Source organism: Canis lupus, chromosome 5 (assembly GCF_011100685.1).
Source record: "Canis lupus familiaris isolate Mischka breed German Shepherd chromosome 5, alternate assembly UU_Cfam_GSD_1.0, whole genome shotgun sequence".
Lineage (NCBI taxonomy): Eukaryota > Metazoa > Chordata > Mammalia > Carnivora > Canidae > Canis > Canis lupus.
Genome location: NC_049226.1, coordinates 72,157,638 through 72,181,616, shown reverse-complemented (window position 1 = coordinate 72,181,616; position 23,979 = coordinate 72,157,638). Strand labels below are relative to the sequence as shown.

The 23,979-nt window shown below is 42.4% G+C and overlaps 1 long non-coding RNA gene across 12 annotated transcripts in view; it reads right to left on the bottom strand.

The window, feature by feature from the left end:
• LOC102156069 overlaps window positions 1-23,979 on the bottom strand; it is an 801,934-nt gene that overhangs the window by 360,451 nt on the left and 417,504 nt on the right. For all 12 annotated transcript variants that reach the window (XR_005360052.1, XR_005360049.1, XR_005360053.1 and 9 more), the window contains one exon: window positions 19,699-19,755. This is a non-coding gene — a long non-coding RNA (uncharacterized LOC102156069). The remainder of the gene's footprint in view (window positions 1-19,698; window positions 19,756-23,979) is intronic.

Below are 23,979 nucleotides of genomic sequence, written 5' to 3'. Positions count from 1 at the left end.
GGAAACTAAATCCACAGAGATGTTTAAGGGAGAAATACCTAACTACAAAGGAAGTCCATGGGCTTGTGTGTAGCCATTGGTGTTTGGACATAGAGATTGTAAATTACCAGAGAGAGAAGTTCATCTTGATAATCAAAGGTATCAGCCTTCTTGATTAAGTAAGAGAAGTACAATCATCGAAAGGACTTGGTGCCAGGCTCTGCATTTACTGTTTTATTGAAGAATGGATGCTCTAATCCACCTTACATACCTCATTCAGTTTAACATCTCAGCAGTTTAACGAGATAGCTGCTACTATCCCATTTTACACATAAGCAAACTGAGGTGCTGAGAATATGGGGAATTTGCCTAGGGCCATATAGCTGGTGCATAGGAAGATCCAGGATTTCTTACTCCTGAGCCCAATCCCATAGCTACTGAACTTGATGTAATTGCATTTAATGTAAGCTGCAAAGATATGGGTGGGAGAAGATAGGTGTCAGAGAGTGGACTTCATTTAAAAGATCTGGCTCCTAAAAAATCTAGGTTCCTAGGGTCAGTGATGAGATATTCGAAGATCCTTCAACATCCCCTGTAACCTTTTTGTTTTTTATTTTTTTATTTTTTTGTAACCCTTTTATGAACAATCCGTAGGGTTAGTAGGATTTGAGAGGATTTTCTGAAATAACAACTGAAGCCCCATACCCCAGCACAGCACAAGCAAAGTTTGTACACAAAGTTTGATGGGGACTGGGTGGCTCTCCTCTGTCTTGTACCTGTGCCATGCACAACTTGTGGCCTCCACGGTCACTATAACAGAAAGAGAGATTGTGATAGAGATTTAGAAGGGCTGGGCCTGGCAGCCTGACTCTCAGGGGGGCCCAGGAGAGGAACAAGTGAAACATACACAGCAATTAGTCTCAGCAGCTGAGCTAGGTCCTAGACCTCCTCGTGTCCCATGAGTCTCAAACTTTTATGTCTTATATCCTCGGTCTCTGTATCCAAAACCAAAACAAACTAAACCAATCAACAGAAATAGTGCCAGTGCTCACACATGGACGGAATCAAGAATGCCACCGCTTGCATGTCCTAGGGCTGCTACAACAAAGGACCACCCACCAGAGAGCCTAAAGTGGCAATGTGTCCCTCCCAGCTCTGAAGGCAGGAATGCCAGATCAATATGTCTGCGGGCAGGGCCCTGCCCTCTGAGCCGCTGGGTGGTATCTTGCCTTGAGTCTTCCCAGCTCCTGGTGGCAGCCCTCAGTCCTTGCTGTTCCCTGGCCTGAACTCCATCACCCCCATCTGCTTCCACTCTTCCATAGCTGTCCTCATGGGCCTGCCCTCTGTGAGTGTCTGCCTAGAATGTTCCTTTTGATAAGGACGCCAGTCATTGGATTAGGGCCCACCCTAAGGACCGCATCTTAATTTGGTTAAATCTACAAAGACCCTGTTTCCAGATAAGTCACATTCTGAGGTCGTTGGGGGTGAGGACTTCAACATGTCTTGTGGAAGGGGGGAATGGGGGGTACAATTCAACGCACAACATCAGCTTTTCTTAAAACTGGCATCTGTAGGTTTAAGGCACATTCATTGTCGCTGAGTATGAGTGGAAAACCACACAGCCCCAGCGGTGTGGGGGGATTCCCCATACTCCACGGCCACACAGTTAGCTGAGGGCCTCAGCCCTCCTCTGTCTCTAGGCTGATATTCTTAGATAAGCAGGAGAACAGGCTGGAAGGAAATATGGAGTAGCTCTGTGTGAAGTAAAGATAAATATTTTTAAAATCCCTTCTTTCTACACTGTGGCTTTTCTATAATGGAAAAGTACCATTTCTGAATTCAAAAATCAGAACCTGTCATTTGCCTGCACCAAACTGTCTCTCAGACCTGACATTCATGCAATAGACTTATGAAGATCGAATCTGGTTTCTGGCCCCCTACTCCCTTGACTTGCCCTCCGTGATGCATGTTCATTCCACGTCACGCGATGTCTGCCACAGCTGATGAGATGAAACTGTTCCTGGGTGTTTTTGCCTGCCACCTTCAGGTTCTCAGCTCTCCTTGAGCTACTCAAGGAGTGGCCTCAGGCGTGTCGCTGGGCCCCAAGTTCAGTGTCTTTCTGGCTAAAACAAAAAGGCTTTTCACGCTCCAGACCCACTGCAAACATTCCTGAGCTACTTTTGGATCGCTTGATGCTGTAAGAGAGGTTGTGTGCTTTTATTTCAGATAGGGACTTTTGAGAAATATGAAGCTTTTCGAAAGATTCAAACAAGATGAACAGTGATGAGGGACAGAAACAGGGGTGGGTATAACATGTACAGATTTACTTTATCATTAAGGGCATCGCTAGTATCGCTAACCTGAAAATCCTAACACAATAAAGTAATATGAAACAAAACAAAAGAAAACGAACCCTGGGAATAAGTAGCTCACTTTCTGACAGGAAAAATTGAGCCCAGCCAGGTTTCTGCGCTCTGAACCAGGGACTTGGAGAAGTGATGGGAACCTCGAGGAAGCCTGCTTCTCTTTGAACTGTCATCTGGTTTGTAAGACAAACAGCAGCTTCTCCACCTTGTCAGCAGCCTTCAAGGCATTCCCACCTTTAATAGGATTGAACAAGCTACTCTGGGTCCCACCTCCTACCTGGAGAGTTCCAGTCTCAGGGGATACCTCCCAAGGGCTGGTAACACAAGATGCCCCTTGGCACTCTCCTTGGACTGCATTTGAGTTACCCCTGACAGTAAAATTTGCATACATCACCAAGCTGCTCCATCCACACCCATACATGCCTCTGGGCCCTGGAGTTGCAATGGGCTCCTGCAGCCTGGGTGTTACCTGGCTGGAAGCAGGCCTTACTAAGACAGTCTGCTCCCTGGGAGGCGATTGTGTCAAGTGCCTGAGATTAAAAATGACAGGGTGCATTTAAATGTAAATTTAAGTGAAGAGCAAGTCTTCACTGGTGGAAGTTTACCTCCTAATCTGCAGCTATCTGCAGCACTGCTCCCGGGTAAGGCCAGAATCCCCACCCAACCCAACAGAGCCTCTACTAGTGCACTCTTGTTTCAGAGTGGACAAGGAGGGAGCTGGGGCAGGAGCGCCCGCAACCACAGGGAACCTCTCACCTTGTTAATACTGGCCCTGTTTGGACCTCGATGCTTTTTCTGGGTTGTGAGAGACACCAACATACACAGTACACACAAACATGGACATTCTAATGTGATCAGACAAAATCAGATACACCCTGGCTCATCCCTACCTGTTTGCACACAAACTCCCATAAGACATCCGATTCCATGCATTCATCCGCACCCACCTGTATATACATAAGTGTGTGTGTGCTTACACAGCTATAGAAGTAAGAAGCAGTGTTGAGTATGTATGGACACCTGAAGTGCGGCTGCTAGGGCTCCTAGTCCTGGCTCTTCTGAGATCTGTGATCTGGGGCGAGCCATTCTATACCACAAAATGAGAATCAAGTCCTCCAGGCCCATGTTGGGACAAGTGAAATTTTTCTTTTTAATTTTTTTATTTTTTTTTTAATTTATTTATTCATGATAGTCACACGGAGAGAGAGAGAGAGGCAGAGACACAGGCAGAGGGAGAAGCAGGCTCCATGCACCGGGAGCCCGATGTGGGATTTGATCCCGGGTCTCCAGGATCGCGCCCTGGGCCAAAGGCAGGCGCCAAACCGCTGCGCCACCCAGGGATCCCGGGACAAGTGAAATTAGCCAAACAAAGAAAACAAATTCTGTATGGTCTCCTTTATATGTGGGATCTAAAATTGTCAAACTCACAGAAGCAGAGAGTAGAATGGTGTTTGCCAGGGGGTGAGGGAAGGGTATTATGTAAGTGTTACACAATGGAAATCATTTCTGTAAATCTGCTACACAGCATAGGGCCATAGAGTGCTACTGGGCTATAGCAATACTGTGTTACATGTGAAACATTTTCTAAGAAGGTAGATTTTAGGCTAAGTACTCATATCATAAAGTAACAATGACAGCAACAATAATAATAATAATGAGAGCTGGAAGAAACTTTGAGAGGTGGGTCTATCTAGGGCCTTGATGGAGGTAATGGCTTCACAGGTAAACACTTAGCCCCAAACTCAATGAATTGTAAACACTGAATATGGACAGCATTTTCTATGTTGACCATACCTTAATAAAGTGTTGGGGGTTTTTAAAAGAAAAAAAAATGAAATAGTAATGATACCTACCCTCTGTTTTTCTTCTGTGGGATAAGCAGGGAAAGAAATGGAAAGCTCTTGGCAAGCCAGAGATACTCGAGATTTCCATATGAACATCATCATCATCGCCAGCACTGTCTCCCTCATCATCCTTGTATTTGCATCTGAGGACACCAGTGAGTGAGCCAAAACTCTGAGCTATTTATTCCTTCCTGGAAAGCTCTCCAACTGGCACTGCATATCACCTCCAACCAACAAAACAAACTGCCTAGACAGGTGGGATGGCTGAAGAATCAGGACGAAGCTTCTGTTTGCATGTTCAACTTAAATGCACACCACCACCACCACCACACCACACCACAAGGAGAAAGGACTCAGCCTACATCTGCAAGTAAGCTTACTGATGCTAAAGCTGCTTCTAAGTACCTGGAGTCCGGGACAAAGGCTTCTACCACTCAGACATTATAAAGCCACTTAATGTGCAGAACATGACCAATAGAGAAGTGAGAAGAGCTGACCCTCACCCTCTTCTGGGGCATCCTAGTGAGGTGGCACATCTGCATACAGACCAAGCATGTGGAGCAGAGTTGGTGCTTGCAAGAAGGAAACACATGGAGTTATGAGGACCCAAGAGAGAGGGCACGTACACCAGTGAGGGGCAGGAGCAGATGGGTGAGGTGTGCCTGAGGAGGACTTTACAGACCAGTGAGATGCTGGGTGGGTTTGAGGAATTCAACGGTCCTACCATGAGTGAGGTGGGAAGGGTGAGCCTGTCATCATGAATGAGGTGAAAAGACTGTGGCAGCAAATCAGGGCCTGCAGATGGGGGGTCGACACAAAACAGGGGGGCAGGAGAGAGAGCCTTGTCCTTTCATTGCTTGTGCTGTGTAATCGGGTGCTACACGCAAGTCAAAATTATCCTTAGTGCCTTTATCATGCCACAGCCATACTATCTTCAAAGCTCACCTCTTCCAAGAAGCTTTTCTTGACTCCCTGCTATGGTGGCCTTTCTGCAAATTCACGTTCACATGCCTTGATGCAGCCTTGGAACATGCAACTCAAAGTCCCAAGGCACTATCCAGAGAACACCAATTTGAGCTCAAGAAGTATGCACCAAATGGAAAGAATCAGGTCATTTTCAAAAGGCCAGTTTCAGTGGTGGGGGAAGATATCCCACTGCCTTTCTTTTCCTGTAAACATCCAAAAGTGCAGCTCCACACAGAATTGCTGAGCACCTTGTGGGGTCAGGAGTAATCTGGTCCTTCTCTCCTGAGTGGCAGCTGTTGGCCTCATCTGGAGGCTCAGAGCCTGCTGCCCTCCCACCATGAATCAGGAGGACAGGCCTTCTCCTACAATTGTGGCCTTCACAATTGTGAATTCAAATAACCCAGTTACATAACATGGCATTTGTGATGGCCCATTGTTCCGGCCAGCCCTCTCTGCTTTTGTCCCTTGCTCTGTGCGCTGGACCCTGAATGCACACCCATGCAGGGACCACGCGGTGCTCTGCATTCTTCTTTTCTCCTCAGCTGAAATGGATCTTTGCATCTACCAATTATTTACACATATTCCAGTTTCCTCCTCCAGAGCATGCCATGGTGTTGTCCAACTCACTAAAATTAGAGAAGAGTGATCTAGGGGAAGAAAGGTAGTAAGAGGCACTTGCTTGAGAGCTCTGCAAATAATAGATAGTTGGAGGAAAACCTGAAAGAGAGACTCTAGTTGCTGAGTGTGAATGGAACCATCCCTATTTCCCAATGTGGCTGATTTTATGATGTCAGCTTGCACCCAGCTCTAATGAAAAGGTCCAGTTGCCATTGCATGCCAGGGTGCTGTTCTACCTTGCATATTTCTGTCTTCTGTTTTCAGTCACAAACTGTTTTCTCTTAAAATACATATTTCTCTGAAAAAGCACAGTAGAACTTTAAAAAACAACAGGACATGAATATAGTGGCCAAAGTTATTTGTTCTTTAGAAAAACTAAAAAGAAAGGAGTAATATACACTTGATAAAAACAGAAGCGTGCTCATGGATTTCTACCTTTAGCTCCTTGGCAAGGCTAGAAATGAGCAGATGCTGGAACAAGGCTGTTGTTAAGTCTGGCTTTGTCTACCTAGAGCTGCTGGCTCAACTGTTTTGATTGAACAGATAGTCTTGTTCTTCAGTGGGCCCTCGTGAGCAGCCTGCTCCGAGTCAGCAATATCGATCACTGAACTGGTGGTAGTTCTGACACCTGCAGAAGCATCCCAGCTGAACCACTTGGCCCTCCTAGTTTCCAAGCAGAGTCTCCAGTGGGGTTGTCCAACCATTTCCTTCAGGATATGGTTCTGCATTGTAGGATCTATGATTGGAGTCACCCATCAGGTGCCCAGAGCCAAGAATACGTGTTGACCTGATCTAGTACATGTTAGGACCTCAGCCATAAAACCTGAGAGCTATGCTGATGGTGATGATGTGTTAGCTTCTTCAGGTTGGAGTTCATTCATACAGTAACCCCCCAGGTGAGGATGCTGTGTACAGGGAGTACTTATTGAGTGATCACTGTGTGCTGGGCAGGGAATTCAATACTTTAGGAATGTTGTATCACTCAATCCTCCCTACAGCCTTATTATTATCCCAATTTTATGGATAAACACAGTGTAGCCTATAGAGTTGATTGAAAACCTCAAGGCCAAACAACTACCAAGGGAGGAAGTTGCATGTTGAATCTGGGAAGCCTGATGCCCGGGATCCATGGTCTAAAGGAGACAAATGTATGCCCCATTCCATCTTTCCTTCAGAAAACATATTCTGTTCACTTTCACATTTACTTGTTGATGGAAAAGTAAAACAATGTCCTTTATTTTCACAGCTAAAAAAGTGGAAGAGCAAAACCCCAATAGTGTTATGTACTGTATGGTTTCACGAATTGAGATTATGTAAGTCTTCTATTGCCATGTGACAAATTGCCACAAGCCTCGTGGCTTAAAATGACACCCATCATTACCTGACAGTTTCCACAGGTCAGAAGTCCTAATGGGATCAGCAGGGCTCTTTCTGCCTAGGGTCTCCCAAGGCCAAAATCAAGCTGACAGCCAGGCAGGACTCTATCATGAGGTTCTAGGAAGAAATCTGCTTACAAACTTATTCAGGTTGTGGGCAAAATCCAGCTCCTCATTGTTGTAGGACTAAGGTGTTAACTTCCTTCTGGCTGCCAGTGGGGCCACTCCCAGCTTCTCAAGTCCCCTCTGGGGCCCTCATTGAATGGCCTCCTCCACCTTCAGAGCCAGCAATAGCAAGTCAAGTCTTGCTGCTTTAAATCTCTCTGACTTCCCAACTGCCACCAGCTGAAGAAAACTCTCTGCTTTTTAAGGGTTCATCTGACCCCCACTGGATAATTTCCATATGTTAGGGGGACTTAGGACTTTACTTAGATCTGCAAAACTCTTATCACAGAATCTAGATTCTCATTTGATCAAATATACAGGGGATAGGAATCTTGGTGGAGGACATCTTTAGAATTTCACCTACTATAAAGATAAAACTGGGCACCAGAGGATGGGCATTTGAGCTGTAGGTGGAGAGGAGTTGGGGAGGGGCTGTGTCTTCACTGGGCCTCTCCTATGTATGCCCTTGCTACCTCCTGCCTATGTCTCCAACCTCTGATTTAATATCAACAGATGGATTTCTTGCCTGTATGCCAAAACTCAATTTCCCCATTTGTGGAAAGGAGGGTAAAATCACTCAAAATCTGTGAGGATTTGAGATAATTAAGTTGAGATAATGCTTGTAAAAGGTTTTACATGGTACCTGCATGTAATAGATGTTCAATAAACACTGGCTATTATCATTACTGATATTATCTATGATTGATTACTTACTTAGATGTAGCTCAGCTCATGATAATAAAAATGTCAGAATAAATAGATGGATGATTTTAAGAGTAGGTGATACTTCAGCTCTTTTTTAAAGACAATTTAGAAAGTGTTTTTAGGAAGCATTTTAGAAATTGCTGGGTGTTTGCTTTCTGTCTCAACTACCCAGGCACACAGGCCTTTTCTACTTACCCCAAGTGCACGCTCCTCAAGGGGACAATGCGTCCCACCTGGTATGCTCTTAAGTCTACAGAACAGCTATGTCAGAGGAATAATAATAAGGATAACAGCCAGTGTGCTTAGGACTTGCTCTGTGCCAAATACTTGACTGTGCACTTTACAAATACTGACTCTTAACCTTTGCTACAACCTTGTGAGAAATATATCAACCTTATTCCCCTTTTATAGAACAGGAAACTGAGGCTGGGCGAGATCTCATAGCTGATAAGATGCAGTCAGTGGTGCACACACTCCCACAAGGAATTTGGCAGCTTCAAGTATTTCTCTCCCCTTTTCACCTTTCCTGCTCCAGTTTATCACTCACTTTCCTTCAGTGTGTTGGGATTTCTGGTTTCTTGCACACAGGCTGCCCCCTGTCCAGATTACTAACTCCTAATTTCCACTTCATTTCCTATTGGCCTTCTCTCATGCTTTATGCATCTTCTCAAATGGCCTGGAGACCAGCTTCACATGAACATTAGGATTCAGGGAGATTGAGATAGGGCCTGACACCTCATATTTCTAACAAGCACCCAGGGACACTGTCCTATGGACCACATTTTGAGTGACCAGATGCAGGTGCATCATGGGCTCCATGAGGGTAGAGATCACGACTATTACTCTTGCATCTCTGGGGCCTGATCATCTGCTGGTGAGTTCCACAAGTAAGAACAGAGTGAACGGGTGAAGAAATGAAGAAAAGTATCCCATTCCTTTAACTGGACCTTCTCTGTGGTCAATTTTAAATGAATGACTGACTCCATCTTTGATGTCAGAGAGGCCTTGATTGAAACCACATTTCTACTCGAGACCCATGTGGCCTTAAACAACTTAACAGCTGAGTCCAAATTTTCTCTTCTATAACAAGGGTTTGATATCACAGAACCTTGTCCATAGTTGGCTTTGAACAAATGATAGAAAATGAGATCCCTGAATTCTCATCCCAAGCTTGAGTTCAATACATCTCCACTGAAACCAGAGTGACCACTGGAGTTCCATCAGCGGTTGGCATTTTGGTCCAAGGGTGAGGACATTCTTGTTCCTCATCAGCCTGTTTTCAGTTGATCCACTCACCCTCTATATAACAAGGCTTTGTGCCAAAGATGGCAGCAGTGATGAGCCAGAGAAGGATCTGGAGCAGGCAGGAATAGGCGTTGGAGGCTCTAGGTATCATTTAGGAGGTGGGGGTTCAGCTGGGGTCATAGTTACCCTGGCAGGCAACAAGGTAAACAGTGGAGGCCAAGAACATCAATTTCAGTAATAGTCTGCATTGGCTGAAATACTCTCCCCTTCTACTCAGCACCCTTCTCCACTTTCAAATCTACCTAGGATTTCTCCTGGAGAGCTAACCCTGGTTTTAGTACACACACACATACACACACACACACAAATATGTGAAAAATAAGTAGCACAGATCACTGTATCTCTGAGTTCAATGCAAATTCTTCAGTGCATCCTTCTCGTGTATCCCTTCTGAGAAATGAGATATTGCTTAAGTTTTGCTGTAATATTTGTTAGGCAGCTTAGTTTCTCTTATTTCCAGGTCTTCTTTGAAAGTTTGTTCTCCCTCCCTTTGGAAATTTCTTTTCTTTTTTTCTTCTCTTTTCTCTTTCCTTTCTCTCACTCAATTCCTTTCTTCCTCCCTACCATCTTCCTTCCTTCCCCCCCTTTTTTAAAAGATTTATTTATTCATTCATTCATTCATGATAGAGAGGCAGAGACACAGGAGGAGGGAGAAGCAGGCTCCATGCCGGGAGCCCAACGTGGGACCCGATCCCGGGACTCCAGGATCGCACCCTGGGCCAAAGACAGGCGCCAAACCACTGAGCCACCCAGGGATCCCTCCCCTTTCTTTTTGTTTATCCCTTTCAATCTTTTTCTTTTCTTTTCTTTTCTTTCTTTTCTTATCATTCCCTGGATTTCCCAAAGAATAACAGGAGAAAACATGGAAAAGAAATTTCCCTTCCCAGACAAATATCTAAAGTGTCCACCACTACAGATGGTGTGACTTAGGCTAAGTTCCTCTGCCATCTCCTTAAAAAAATGTATTTAAGTTTTCCCCATATGGAGAAAAAATAAAGAGGAAAATAGCTCAAAACATAGACTGAGATATTAAGTGAGAAGCCCATTCAAGCACAGGAAAATATTGAAATGATGACAGTTCACAAGGGTTTAGGAGAGAGAGACCCTGGCACTGGAGGGTGTAAATGAGAGCCAGCTGGGAGTCCCCTGATGTGACTTACACACACACACAATACTCACCAAGAATGAGCACCAGTTAAAAATGGTGGCTGTCAGCCAGTGGATCGCCAACAATCTCCCCAACCACAACCCCCTCCCCTTGCCCTGGTCAGAACATAATGTTCTGGTGGCTTTGCTTTGGGTTTGACTGAAGTATCCCCACCTCTGACTGCCTTCGTATCCATCTCTGGCAACTGTGGACCTTTCCTCATCCCCATTGCACCACTCATTTGGGCCCTTTCATGATTCCTAACTAGTGGTTATTCAGTCATGATTGAGGCAGGAATCAGATCCTTGCCTTATAATCACAGTCGGCCAGTTATCATGGGGCTCAGCAAGTTGGTTCAATGCCACGAGGAAAATATATCATTCTGGGGTTTGGTTTAGACATTTGTCTTCCCTGATTTCTTTCTCCTTATGACTTAGGCCATTACCCAAAACTCTGCAGGGCTCTGAGGTAAAGCAGACCTATGTTTGAACCCAGCAGCTACTGGTACTAGGCTGGAGAGCCTTGGGCAAGTTTCCCGAGATCTGAATTCCACCACTGGCATAAAAAAGGGGGAGATTTAAAATATCAACATCCCAGTGTTGTAAGAAATAATGAAACAAGGTCCCAGCATCTCCCAGGAAAAGGGCAAAACTTCTTGGTATGTAGGTGATGATCATTTGGTTGTTTGTCAGTCTTTTTGTTGTTGTTTTTTCAATTACTTTTAGAAAGAGTAAGACATAAGAATATGGAGTACAAATTCAGCGGGTGCCATTTATCCATTAAGTGAGTCATTTGGAGCACACATTAGACATATTCAAGCCAGAGCGCTTGCATAACAGAACATATGCATACTTTTTGCACTTCAGAAAATGGTGACCATGGTCAGGAATGAACCAGGCTGACTGTGACCAAGCAGGATGCTGCTGTGGGCCCCCATGGTATGTGGCTGCCTCTCTATTCCCCGGTTCCAACACACATGGCTTTGTTCATTTCCTCAGATTATCATGCTCACTTCCTGCCTCAGGATCTCTGTGTGTGGCATTTCTTCCACTTAGAATCCTCTTTCTTCACTCAGTAGGTATTTTTTCAGTTCTCACTGTCAGGCATATTTGTAGGGGATACATTGGTGACCAAGACTGTGACCTTATAAGGCTTATGTTTTATAGGTTTGTGAGGTTAATTATGGGAAAACTGTAGCAAATAATCCAAGAAAGGGAAAATTCTGGAGTGGTAAGTACTATGAAAATAATTCAATACAGTCATGAGAGAGAAAGTGACTGGATACAAAGGTCAATGAAGCCCTCTTTGAGGAAGATCTTTTGAATTAAGGAGATATTTTGAACTGATATCTAAATGATGTAGGTAATGTAACTATTTCAGGAAAGATCATTCTAGACTGAATAGCAAGAGCAAAAGCCACACAGAGTAACTTGTTCTTAAGATGACTGCCCAGGAGTTCTTTACTCCCTGCGTATATGTGCCTTCCTGCCACTAAGAAGCAGAATCTATATCTCCCTTATTTTTGAATCTGAGCTGGCTTTGGCAACTCACTTGACAATTAGAATGGGACAAAGGTGATATTCTGGGATTGCTGAGGCTAGGTCATAAGAAGTCCTATAGGTTCTACTTTGGCCTGTTGGAACACACTCGTGGGGTACTCCCCTTCACATCCCAGTTGCCATGCTGTCAAAAACCTAAGCTCCACACAGAAGTCACATGCAGATGTTCCATTTGACAGACCCAGCTGAGCTCCTAGCCCACAGCCAGCATCAACTGTCACTTGAGGGAGCCATCTTGGGTGTCAAATCTAGTGGAGTCCAAGTCAACAACTGACTACAACTATAAGCAAAAATCACCCAGCTGACCCCAGTCAACCACAGAATTAGGAGAAGTGATCATCAAATGTTGTCAAAAGTCACCAAGTTTTGGGGTGATATGTTATGCAGCAGGAGATAACCAGAACACCCTATGACTCTTCTCTGTCTACCTCTAGCCCTTTCGACTTTGTTAATTCCTTATTTTTCAACTCCAACATTATTCCTGCAGAGGGACCTGCTGATAACCTTCACCCCAGATGCTCAGGCATCTTCCTATATGTCCTCATGGGACCTTATGTTTCACCTTCATAGCACTTACAATAATCTATAATTTCTATATATTTTTATGATTATTTGAAATTGCCTCCCCCAACTAGATTCCATGTTCAGTGATAATTCTGTGTGTTTTGCTTGCCATAGCATCCCCAACACTTATCACAGAGCCTGGCACATGGTAGATAATCAATAAATATTTGTTGAATAAAGTAATAAACAATGGAATGAATGCATTGACTTCAGAAACGATACCGAGTTGTCAAAGTTAGCATACTTGATAACAGACATTGTCCCCAAACACTAATTCATGTCTGGTGGCCATGAATGGCTCAACTTTTTATGAATGAAAGCTTACAAGTTAAAATATCAAGTGTCTAGGACATGTGGAGCCCAGAATAATTGATTAAAAGATGGTTGCAGAGGACGAGGAGTCCTGAAGTGGGCATATTATCCTAATGGAATATGAGTGGGATCCTTGGATCATCTGGTTCTCAAGCTATTCCCAGAAGAGTCAGCAACTTGAGGCCTTTAATATCCCCAGGATCCCACACCAAAGCCATAAGCAGCATGCACTCAAAAATGCCTCCAGAGCGTCTAAAACATGGCCCATGAAACTCCTCCTGGTTTACCTTCCCTCTACTTTAGATGCCTATTTTCCTGTTTGCCACCTTTATATAATAAAAATAGTTTTTAGGTCTTATTACCAGCCATTATGAACTTACTATTTATCAGGTACTATGCCCAGTGCTTTACATGCATTATCTCATCTAGTCCTCTCAGAAGCCTATGAGGTGGAGCATCCCCCAATTATAGATGAGTAAATTAAGGGACAAAGAGTTTAAGAAATTTGCCCAAAGCCATGTAGCTAATGAGAAGCAGGGCTAGGTCTCAAAGAAAAAATAAACAACAAAGAATCAAACAAACTAATAGAAAAGATTTAAATGTTTCCAAAACACAGGTTTTTATCCATTCTGTTTCAATGCCTCATAAAAGAGAACACATTCTCTTGATTTTGACCCTCTTAGAAATCTAGCTCAGAACTAGTTGACATGGCTCTAAGCTGGACTCACCACAGGAGATGGCCTGTGGTGACACTCTATCAAGTTTTAAACTGTGAAACTTCTGGCACTGGGGTCAGACTCCCCTTCTCCACCAGGGCCCACCAACCTGGAAACATATCTGTATGGGTGTCACTTGCACATAGAAGGCACTCAGCACTGGCTGGCAAACAGATCTCCACATGGCACTCTGAGGACCCAGGGGACAGGAGCTGAGCACACTGTTAAGCTGACAGCTGGGGGAGGAGCTCGGATCTCAGGAGAACCCCTGAAAAACACGGCCAAAGTGAATATCAGGTGCAACAGATATTGTGGGTGGGCCAGTTTCAAAACTGATCAACATGTCTGGGAATCTGAAAGACTGACTCAGAAATCCCCGGGCCCTTGGCTGTACCATTATGTTAAGGCTATAGATCCCACAAGTGAGCTTGCTCTCATCTTCTTTGCGCTTCCCTGACTCTCCCCGCCTCCCCATCCCCACCCTGTGTGATAGCTGCCTCATCAAGTGTGAATCATGAAACCACATAAACTGCAACAAGGCCATCCTCCTGCCGACTTCTGGGAACATAAACAATAATAATGTAAATTCAACGTACTAAAGGCTTAAGCAAAGCGCTTAAAGGAAATCTATATTTTTTACGTAAACAGTCTTCTGTTTACTGACGTGGTAACAGTTGTTCTGCTCAACTCTGGAAGGTCTAAAACCAGCTTGTCATGGAAGCAAAGGATACAACCTATGGCCAGGAGATCGCAAAGGGAAGAGAAGGCAAAAACTTCACTTTTAAATGTCCCTTCCCTCTTCTGCAGTGCTGGTTAGTGATACTTTTGTTAGGTAGTTAGACATCCACATTTCCCTTTGAATAGCTCTGAAAGAATGCTGTGTAGGGCAAAAGGTCTGGTGTGTGTGTGTGTGTGTGTGTGTGTGTGTGTGCACGCACATGCACGCGCACACATGCGCACATACAGATGAAAGAGAGAAACAGGGACCAAAGGGAGGTCGAAGGTGCTAAGGAGTTGAAACTCAGACACTGCACAAACCATGAAAAACTTTCCCACCATCTATATGTCTCCTTTTGTCTCAGAGCTGAATATTGATCCTAGGTGGTGATCTGCATGGCTAGAAAACGTCAGACAACTTGAAAATTCCTTATTGTTGCTAACCACAAATATTCGGGATTTGCCTTATCTAGGTTATAATAAGAACCTGCCAGGGAAAAATTCAGACATACAAATCTTTGTGTAAACTACTTTAAGAGTCTTAAGCTGACAAAAGCCAGAGTAAAGTCTGAAATTTTGTCCTCAGAGTACCCATAATTGAGGCTCCAGCTCTTCATATATTGCAACAGGATTCCTGCAGAGCTTGGGTTTTCCATGTATGTCATCCTATGTTCGGGCCAGAACAGTCTTTCTTTGATCTGTGGCCTCCCTGTCTAAATATCTGGGAACAGTAAGAGTGATGGAATAAGATGGATTTCAGGGCGTCTGGCGCTGATTGGGGCAGGGGTGAGAACAGTCTTAACATTACCCTCCTCTTCATAGTTATTGTTGTCTGTCCAGAATCCAACCACTTTTTCTAAGAGCTTGGGCCAATCATACCTTCACTTTCAGAAATTTAAACCTCAAGCACAATCACCCAGTCAAAAAACAATGGCAGCTAACACTAGCTATCTATCTCACTGAGGCCAATCAGATGAATGATGAGATGCTGACAGGAACACGAGAACTACTAGAACTAGTAGTGTTGGTTGTGCCTGCCTCCCATCCTGGAAAGCAATCCTGCTGCTGAATAGCTTAACGTATTCTGAGAACTAGTTGAGCCAGGTTGTCTGACCCCATGGGCTTAGGCACACCTGTGTAGCTCACAGGCACAAATTCTATTTTGAGGGTGTTTGGGGGGCCAATTTTTTAATTATTTTTTTTACTTTAATTTTATTTTAATCCAATTAATTAACATATAGTGTATTATTAGTTTCAGTGGTGGAGTTCAGTGATTCATCAGTTGTGTATAATACCCAGTGCTCATTATATCAAGTACCCTCCTTAATGCCCATTCCCCAGTTACCCCATCCCCCAACCCCTCCCCTCCAGTGACCCTCGGTTTGTTTCCTATAGTTAAGAATCTCTTATGGTTTGCCTCCCTCTCTATTTTTATTTTATTTTATTTTATTTTTCCCTCCCTTCCACTATGCTTCTATGCTATTTCTTAAATTCCACATGAGTGAAATCATGACAATTATCTTTCCCTGACTGACATTTCTCTTAACATAATACCCTCTAGTTCTAGCCATGTCATTGCTAATGGTAAGATTTCATTTTTCTGGTGGCTGAGTAATATTCCATTGTGTGTGTGTTTGTATACACATATATATATTAGTGTGTGTGCATATATATATATATATCCCATTGTATATATATGGGATATATATACAGTATATATATATATATATATATATATATATATATATACACTCTTCATTATCCATTCATCTGTCAACGGACATTTGGGCTCATTCCATAGTTTGGCTCTTGTAGACATTGCTTCTATAAACATTGGGGTGCAGGTGCCCCTTCAGATCACTATGTTTGTATGCTACCCAGAGCAATCTACACATTCATTGCAATCAATATCAAAATGCCATCAACATTTTTCACAAAGCAGGAACAAATAATCCTAAAATTTGTATGGAATCAAAAAAGACCCTGAATAGCCATGGGCAACTTTTTAAAATTTAAAACATTTATGACAAAATTTACCACTTTAATTATTTCTAATAATTAAAATAAATTAAGTATACAATTCAATGGCATACAGTACATTCACTGTGTTGGGCAACAATCATCACTATCAATTTCCAAAACTTATTCATCAACTCAAACAAAAGTTTCCATTGAAACAGTAACTCTCCATCCTCCTCCTCCAAGCCCCTAGTAATCTCTAAGCTTTGTTCTGTCTGTCTCTGTGAACTTACCTCATATGAATGGGTCATATAACAACCAACTTTTGGTATCTGGCTCATTTCATTTAGCATGATGTTTTCAAGGTTCATCTATATTGTAGCATGTGTCAGAATTCAATTACTATTTAAATTTGAAGAATATTCCATTGTATGGCTAGACCACATTTTGTTTATCCATTCATCTGGTGATGGCCATTTGAATTGTTTCTACCTTTTTAGTGGAATAACGCTGCTATAAAACTTTAGTGTAAAAGTACCTGCTTGAGTCCTTGCTTTCAGTTCTTTGGGATATGGACCTGGGTGTGGAACTGATGGATCATAGGGCAGTTCTATGCATAACTTTTTGAGGAAACACCACACATTGTTTTCCTCAAGTCTTCAATGGACCAAATGAATGGACCCACTTGACACCTAAGTCATATCCCGGTCTCATATGGACTGCTGTACCTTAACTACAGAAGGGAGAATAAGGAATTAACAAACCAAAGAGTTACTTACTTGTATAAGACACCTAGTAGGTACCAATTGGGTATGATTTTTTTCACATTATTTCTTTTAATTCTTACAGTAACCATATAAAACAAGTGTTTTTGATTTTATACACTCTCCTCATTATCTTTAGCAGATAAAGCAGAGTTTTTAAAGTACAGGAAACTTCCCAAGGTCACTAGACAACAAATCTGTTTGGATCCAAGCCCCATGCTCATTCCACTCTCTACCACAGCTTCTTTTAGTTAATCAGAACACATATGAGGTAAATGATCCTGAGCAGGGAAATCAGCCAGCCAGCTCAGCTAGAAGTCTAAACTGGTCACCTAGGTGAAGTTCCAAATTTCAAGGCAAAGCATGGGTCAGTTCCCAGAAGGCTCTGCATTCTGGCCCTGGGTCATCCTTGTCTGGGCCAGGGTAGTGAGAAAGAAATGGAAGGAAGGAAGGAAGGAAGGAAGGAAGGAAGGAAGGAAGGAAGGAAGGAAGGAAGGAAGGAAGGAAGGAAGGAGGAGGAAAGGAGGAAAGGAAGGAAGAAGAAAAGTAGAAAATAGAAAGGCCCTCTGGTCAACAGTGGGTGTATAACCCCCAGCAGTCATGTACTCTGTGTTGGCTAACCTTTCACATAAAGCTGTCCCTGCTGAGGTTACGTCCCTCCTCTCTGTGGCCTCAAGGAACCCAAGAAACATACTCATTGCTTCTTTGGTTATTTTATAAACAGTGCTTGGAAACCACGAGTCATTATCACTCTTCTGGCCAGCCAGTCAGACTTTCCATGCCCTTGTGTGCCATGCCCTTAATCTTCCCAAAGCCAGCAGCATCATTCCCTTAAACCAAGAGGATTGTTTACTTTGGCCATAATCAGGGCATAGTTTAAGTATCAGCCCATCTTCTCCCAGTGCCCAACAGGCTTTAGGGCTACAATCCAAACATTCATCCCACCATCCATTCTTTTATTCACACAATCATCCACTTACTCCTAGATCCTCTAAGTTTTACCCAGGCAAATATACATCCATATATCTATCCATCCATTCATCTATTTATCCATTTACTCACCCACCCATTCATCTACTGATGCAAGTATCCACCCATTTATTCCCTTTCAATCATTTATCTAGTTACATTTCCCCCATTTATCCACCTACTTACCCAATAACCAATACAACAATTTATCCACTCATTCATGCATAGATGCATCCATCCATTCATTACCTACTGAATTACCCATCACTTCTTCTTCAGTCACTGAATCACTTACTTATTCAGTCACCTAACCACTTCTTCACTAAATCTGTGATGACGTATTATGGGCCAGGCACCGGTGCTGATGTTGGAGGAACAAATGTGAGCAATATGGTTACCCATTCTCTGCCTCCACCCACAATCTTCCATTGATTAGCCTCCATTCATTTATCCACCTTTGTAGAATTCCACCCCTGTGGGTACTGATGTCGTCACTGGGAGACTTCCAGTGAGGTTCAAAGAGAGGAACAGATGAACCCTGATTCAAACCCATGCAGAGAGTACAACCAAAAAGGTAGTTAGGAAGGACTGGCTAAGAGACAAAAACTACTCAATAGACAAAAGGCAAGAACTCCAGTTATCAATAAAAAGAAAGAAAATTTGCAGTGAGACATATCAACATGGGATCTGAAGAGATTCATTTGGGTACCAACATTAGTCACAGAGATATTAGTAAGTCATTCTGAGTCTTCCTGAGGGTCAAAAGAAAGCTCAAAAAGGTACCTACATGATTAAGACACTTCCATTCATTATCAATTTATTCATTTATCCACCTATCCACACATCCCTATATTTATCCATCTATCCCTCTACATTTGTATTGTTCAACAATTACAGCAGGGGCTTTTAACCAGGGCTCCCTGAATAGGTACATTCACATTAATGTAATTAATCCTTGTACCTCCAATGTCTTCCATTGCTACAGACACACAGAAGTGCAAATTAAATATTTGCTAAATAAATTAATGAGGACTCTCAGTTATGACTAGATAAACCCAAACCAGAAATGGGGCACCTTGATCAGATAATTTGGCTGGCTCTAAGGATGGTATGAATAAGTTTAATTTTTATATGACTGCTTAATGGCAACATGCAGATTCATCCTATCTGCATTTGAGAAATGAATATGCCCACACGAGGCCTTGACTAGCTTAGGCATGCCTAAAAGATTTGGCTTTAGCTCTTTGACAAAGTGAATCCATCTCCTTCATATTCTAACACACCACTGGAAAGGGCTAAGGCCAGATTCATGCATTAGGAGCTAATCAGACAGATCTCAGGATTCACTAGATCCAATTATTTTTGCTTAACACCACTTCATGAGGTCACCACAGAGACCCTTAATCAAACTGACTGTTTGGGGTAACTACATTTGTGTAAACAGAACTCTGAGTTGCTCAGTTGAGGAAGATCACTATGAATTTTGTCAATATAGTCAAGCTATCTGGACAACTCAGATTGAAATTTTGTTTTGTTTTTTAATTTCTAAAATACAAAACAAATTAAGTCCTTTCAACTAAAACCTGGAGACAACATAGCATATCACCAGCAGCATAATGGATATGAAAGAGCCAGAGAAAGGGAGATTTCCATCTGGCATCACTTACCAGATCTGCCGTCTTCAGTACGTTACACTGAGTGCCTCTAATCCTCAGTTTCCCCATCTGTTAAACATGGCAAAAACATCCTTTACTTCACCAAGTTGGATTCTAGTCATTAACCTATAGAAAGTATCTGTAATCTCAATGCCTGATACAAAGGAGGCACCCAGTAAATAGTAGCTTGATTCTCTAAATAGCTGCTCTGTCTGCCTAGCTTACTTTTCTTGAGAGCATTCATTTAAAATAAAACAAGCAAACAGACAAATGTCCTCTAATGTTCATTTGGAACACTGGACCCTGAAAAGGGCTTCCTTGTCTCTTGTCTCATTTGCAATTCATCATCATTGCCCTTATTCCTCAAATTAGATTTCCATTATACAGATAAGAATACTGAGGCCCAAGCTGAATGAGTAACTTACCCACTTTGTATCAGACTCAGAACTTGAACCCATCGTTTTCAGACTCTGAGCCCAGTTCTGTTGGTATCAGCAGGATCATAAATAACAGACCCAAGAAAATGAGCAGGATAAGAGGCAAAAGGTCACCAAATCCCCTAAGACCCATCCAGAGTGGCCTTGCTTAAGTAAATAAGTATGTAGCTTGTTAAGAAGATCCAAATAGACATATGCACTTGTGGATCTAGGCTTCTCCCCCATGTAAGCAGCATCATTAAGCATCATTGTGACCTTCTGATTGGTTTCCAATATATAAGATGATCCTATAGTCTGAAAAGCTGTCCTATTTGCCTGGATTCCTACAAGGAGTCTGTGTTTTATTTCACTATTTTCCTGGGTGTGCTTCTGTTTTCTTATTTATTTATTTGAACTACTAAATTATCTAATTAGTGACATATACCGTTGACACATGGGCCACTATGAATATTTACTGCACACTTGTTCATGCATTTATCTAAATAGGTGGCATGCCAGAGCTATGTAATAAGGAATAATGATTCTTTAGAAGAATTACAGGAAATTATAGAAGGGGGAAAAAGTTTTGCACAGTGGGTTGCAGCTTCCAACCACATCTATCAATTCTTCCTGAGATAGAGCAATTGCATAGTAATGACAAAAAATTTATAGTAATGAATAAATCAATACTCAGCTCTGCGGCAGTTTCAGATGTTACTTTTATAGGTCTTCCTGTGTCTATTATATATCCCTTAACTCTGGAGCTGAGAAAGTGCAGTGAATACCAACAGCTGTAGGAGAAAGGGAATAGCTCAGATTCCTGAGAACATGGTGATCCATCACCATCCCTTCTCAGGGAGACCCATTTATATCTCTGATCCCTAAAACGGAGCAGCTTACAGTGATCAACTACTCTGTGGACAAGTGTGTGTTTTAAGAATGGAGCTATCATTTCATGGTGAGCAATATGGAAATGCAAAAACAAACAAATAATTAAATAGGCATGGGTAAGATGGAGTAGGAGGAAGGAGGTACTGGCGGAGAGGGAAGACAGAGAAGAGCAGTTGTCTCCCAGGACTTTATTCATTCAGTAAGTATTAGCACATAATAGGCTGGATTGCCTACTATGTACCAAGCATAGTTCTAGGCAGGGGTCAGGCCCTTCTACAATGGGCCAGACAGTAAACATTTTGGGTTTTGTGAGCCAAATGGTCTCTGCTGCCACAAAGCAACTCTGTCTTTGTGGTGCAAAAGCAGCCATATACGATATGTAAAAGAATGGGTTATGTTATTAGGTTATATTACTAATGGGTTAAGAATAGCTATGTTCCCCCAAAAATTTATTAAGAAAGTAGGTGATGGGCTAGATTGGCCCATGGGGTACAGATTGTCCACCTGGTGTACAGAGCCACATTTTCCAAAGGATGAGCTCTGCACCAGTGGATTGTGGGATGATTTGATAGGGACATGGACATGGCATAAATTACTTAGAATCACACAAGGAGATTTAATTCCAATTATAAGTCTCTTACAATCCTCTGATTACACCCAAGGAGAGAGTCTCTAGCCTTTACTATCTCTCTAACATTTTGTTAATCTTTTTCAGCAAAAAGAAGCTCCCAAGACACCCAGTCTTGGCAAGCAACAGCTTCTAGAGATTCTTTTGTATTATTCTTTTTTCTTTTTTTTTTTTTTCTGAGTTTCCATTCATGGCAACCAATACCTATTTTTGTTTACCATTTAGAAAGGCAGAAACAAGGTTTCTTAAACTTGGCACTATTGACAGTTATGCGGGATCATTTTTTGTTGGAGATGAAAGGCTGTGTTGTATATTGTAGGATGTTTGGTAACATCCCTGGTCTCTCCCCACCCCTGGATGCCAGTAGCACAACCACGCCTCTACTACCAATTTCTTTGGTGACATTGAACAACTATTTAATCTTCCCAACTCATGTTTCTTATCTTTCCAAAGGGGATGATGATGACAGTAGCTCTAACCTGATTGAATTTCTGTGAGGATTAAATCAATTCATTCATGCAAAGCAAATGGAAGAGAGCTCACCTGGGGAAAGCATTCAATAAATATTAGGCGTGGTTATTTGTCCTAGTAACAAAATGATTCTGCTTTAAATATATTTATTTGTCTAGTAACTTATTCAAATGAGCCAATTTAAGGAAAATATTATTAAATAAATAATATTTCAGACAGCATAAAGATATGTCAAATTTACAGAGATGTTTTACAAATGCATCGAGGTTGTGAAGCTGATGTATTTGAAGAATGGGCTTTGGTTGGGTTTTTATCTGTGCTCTATTACTCATCAGATATGTGACTTTGGACCAGCTGCTGAGATTCTTTGACCTCTAGTATTCCCACTGGGAAGAAAATTATGCCTCCTCAGAGAGGTATTGTAAGGCAAAATCAAGATAATGTTCTCAGGCATTGCTCAACACAATGTAGGTACTCAATAAATGTTACTTCTTTCTCTCCCTGTACTGGTTGTTAGTAACTCTTACTGGTTGCATCAACTATTTATTGCATAACAACCCTAAAGCTTAGTAATATAAAACTACAGTCACTCATTAGCTCACAATTCCACAGGTTAGCAATTTGGCCTGAGTTCAGCAGAGTGGTTCTTCTGCTGGTCTTAATTAGGGTCATTTCTATGACAGCAATCAGCTAGTGACTTAATAGTGGCTGTATGAATGAAGATGGCCTTATTCACATGAATGCCTGCAGGGCCTCTTGCTGCTATAGCTCTCATCCTCCAAAATCTAGCCTGGACCTCTATGTGGAGGCAGCTCTGTTCCAGAAAAGCAAGAGCAGAAGCATAAGGCCTCTTGAGGTCTAGACCCAGAAGTCACACCACGTCACTTCTAGACCACATCTCATTAGTCAAAACAAGCCACAAGGTCATCTCAGACCAAAGCATGGGGAAATTAATTCTAATTCTGATGGAAGGAGGAGCAAAATCACTTTGCAGGGAGTGTGATTTGCTGGAGTCATTTCTTTTTTCTTTTTTATTTTTCTTATTTTAAAGATTTATTTATTTATTTATTCATGATAGACATAGAGAGAGAGAGAGAGAGAGACAGAGGGGGGCAGAGACACAGGCAGAGGGAGAAGCAGGCTCCATGCTGGGAGCCCGACACGGACTCAATCCTGGGACTCCAGGATCGCGCCCTGGGCCAAAGGCAGGTGCTAAACCACTGAGCCACCCAGGGATCCCCGCTGGGGTCATTTCTATAACAAGCTGCCATACTGTCTGCCTAGAGCTGCAGTGCACATCTTCCTCCTCTATTTTTCCATAAAGACATGTTGGATGCTGTTCACATGACTAATGTGGGGGTATTATGACACCTGTGGGGGTGTCTAGATGTTTACAAAACCTCCCAGATTACATGTAAAGTGTAAGATAGCACAAAAATTCACAATCATTGCTATTAATAATGGCACATCAAAAAAAAATAATGGCACATCAGTTCAAGGTCACTCACTACAGTTTACATTATTGCCAGGAGAGGCTACAGAACCCATAGTATTTCCCACTCTGTTCTAATCTATTTCTTCTCCTACAGTCAAGAAAAAATAATTGTCAATGTAGCAATACACTGTGAGATTATTACAAAAGTTATTTTTTTTCTTTTTTTTAATTAATTTTTTATTGGTGTTCAATTTACCAACATACAGAATAACACCCAGTGCTCATCCCGTCAAGTGTCCCCCTCAGTGCCCGTCACCCACTCACCCCCAACCCCCGCCCTCCTCCCCTTCCACCACCCCTAGTTTGTTTCCCAGAGTTAGGAGTCTTTATGTTCTGTCTCCCTTTCTGATATTTCCCACACATTTCTTCTCCCTTCCCTTATATTCCCTTTC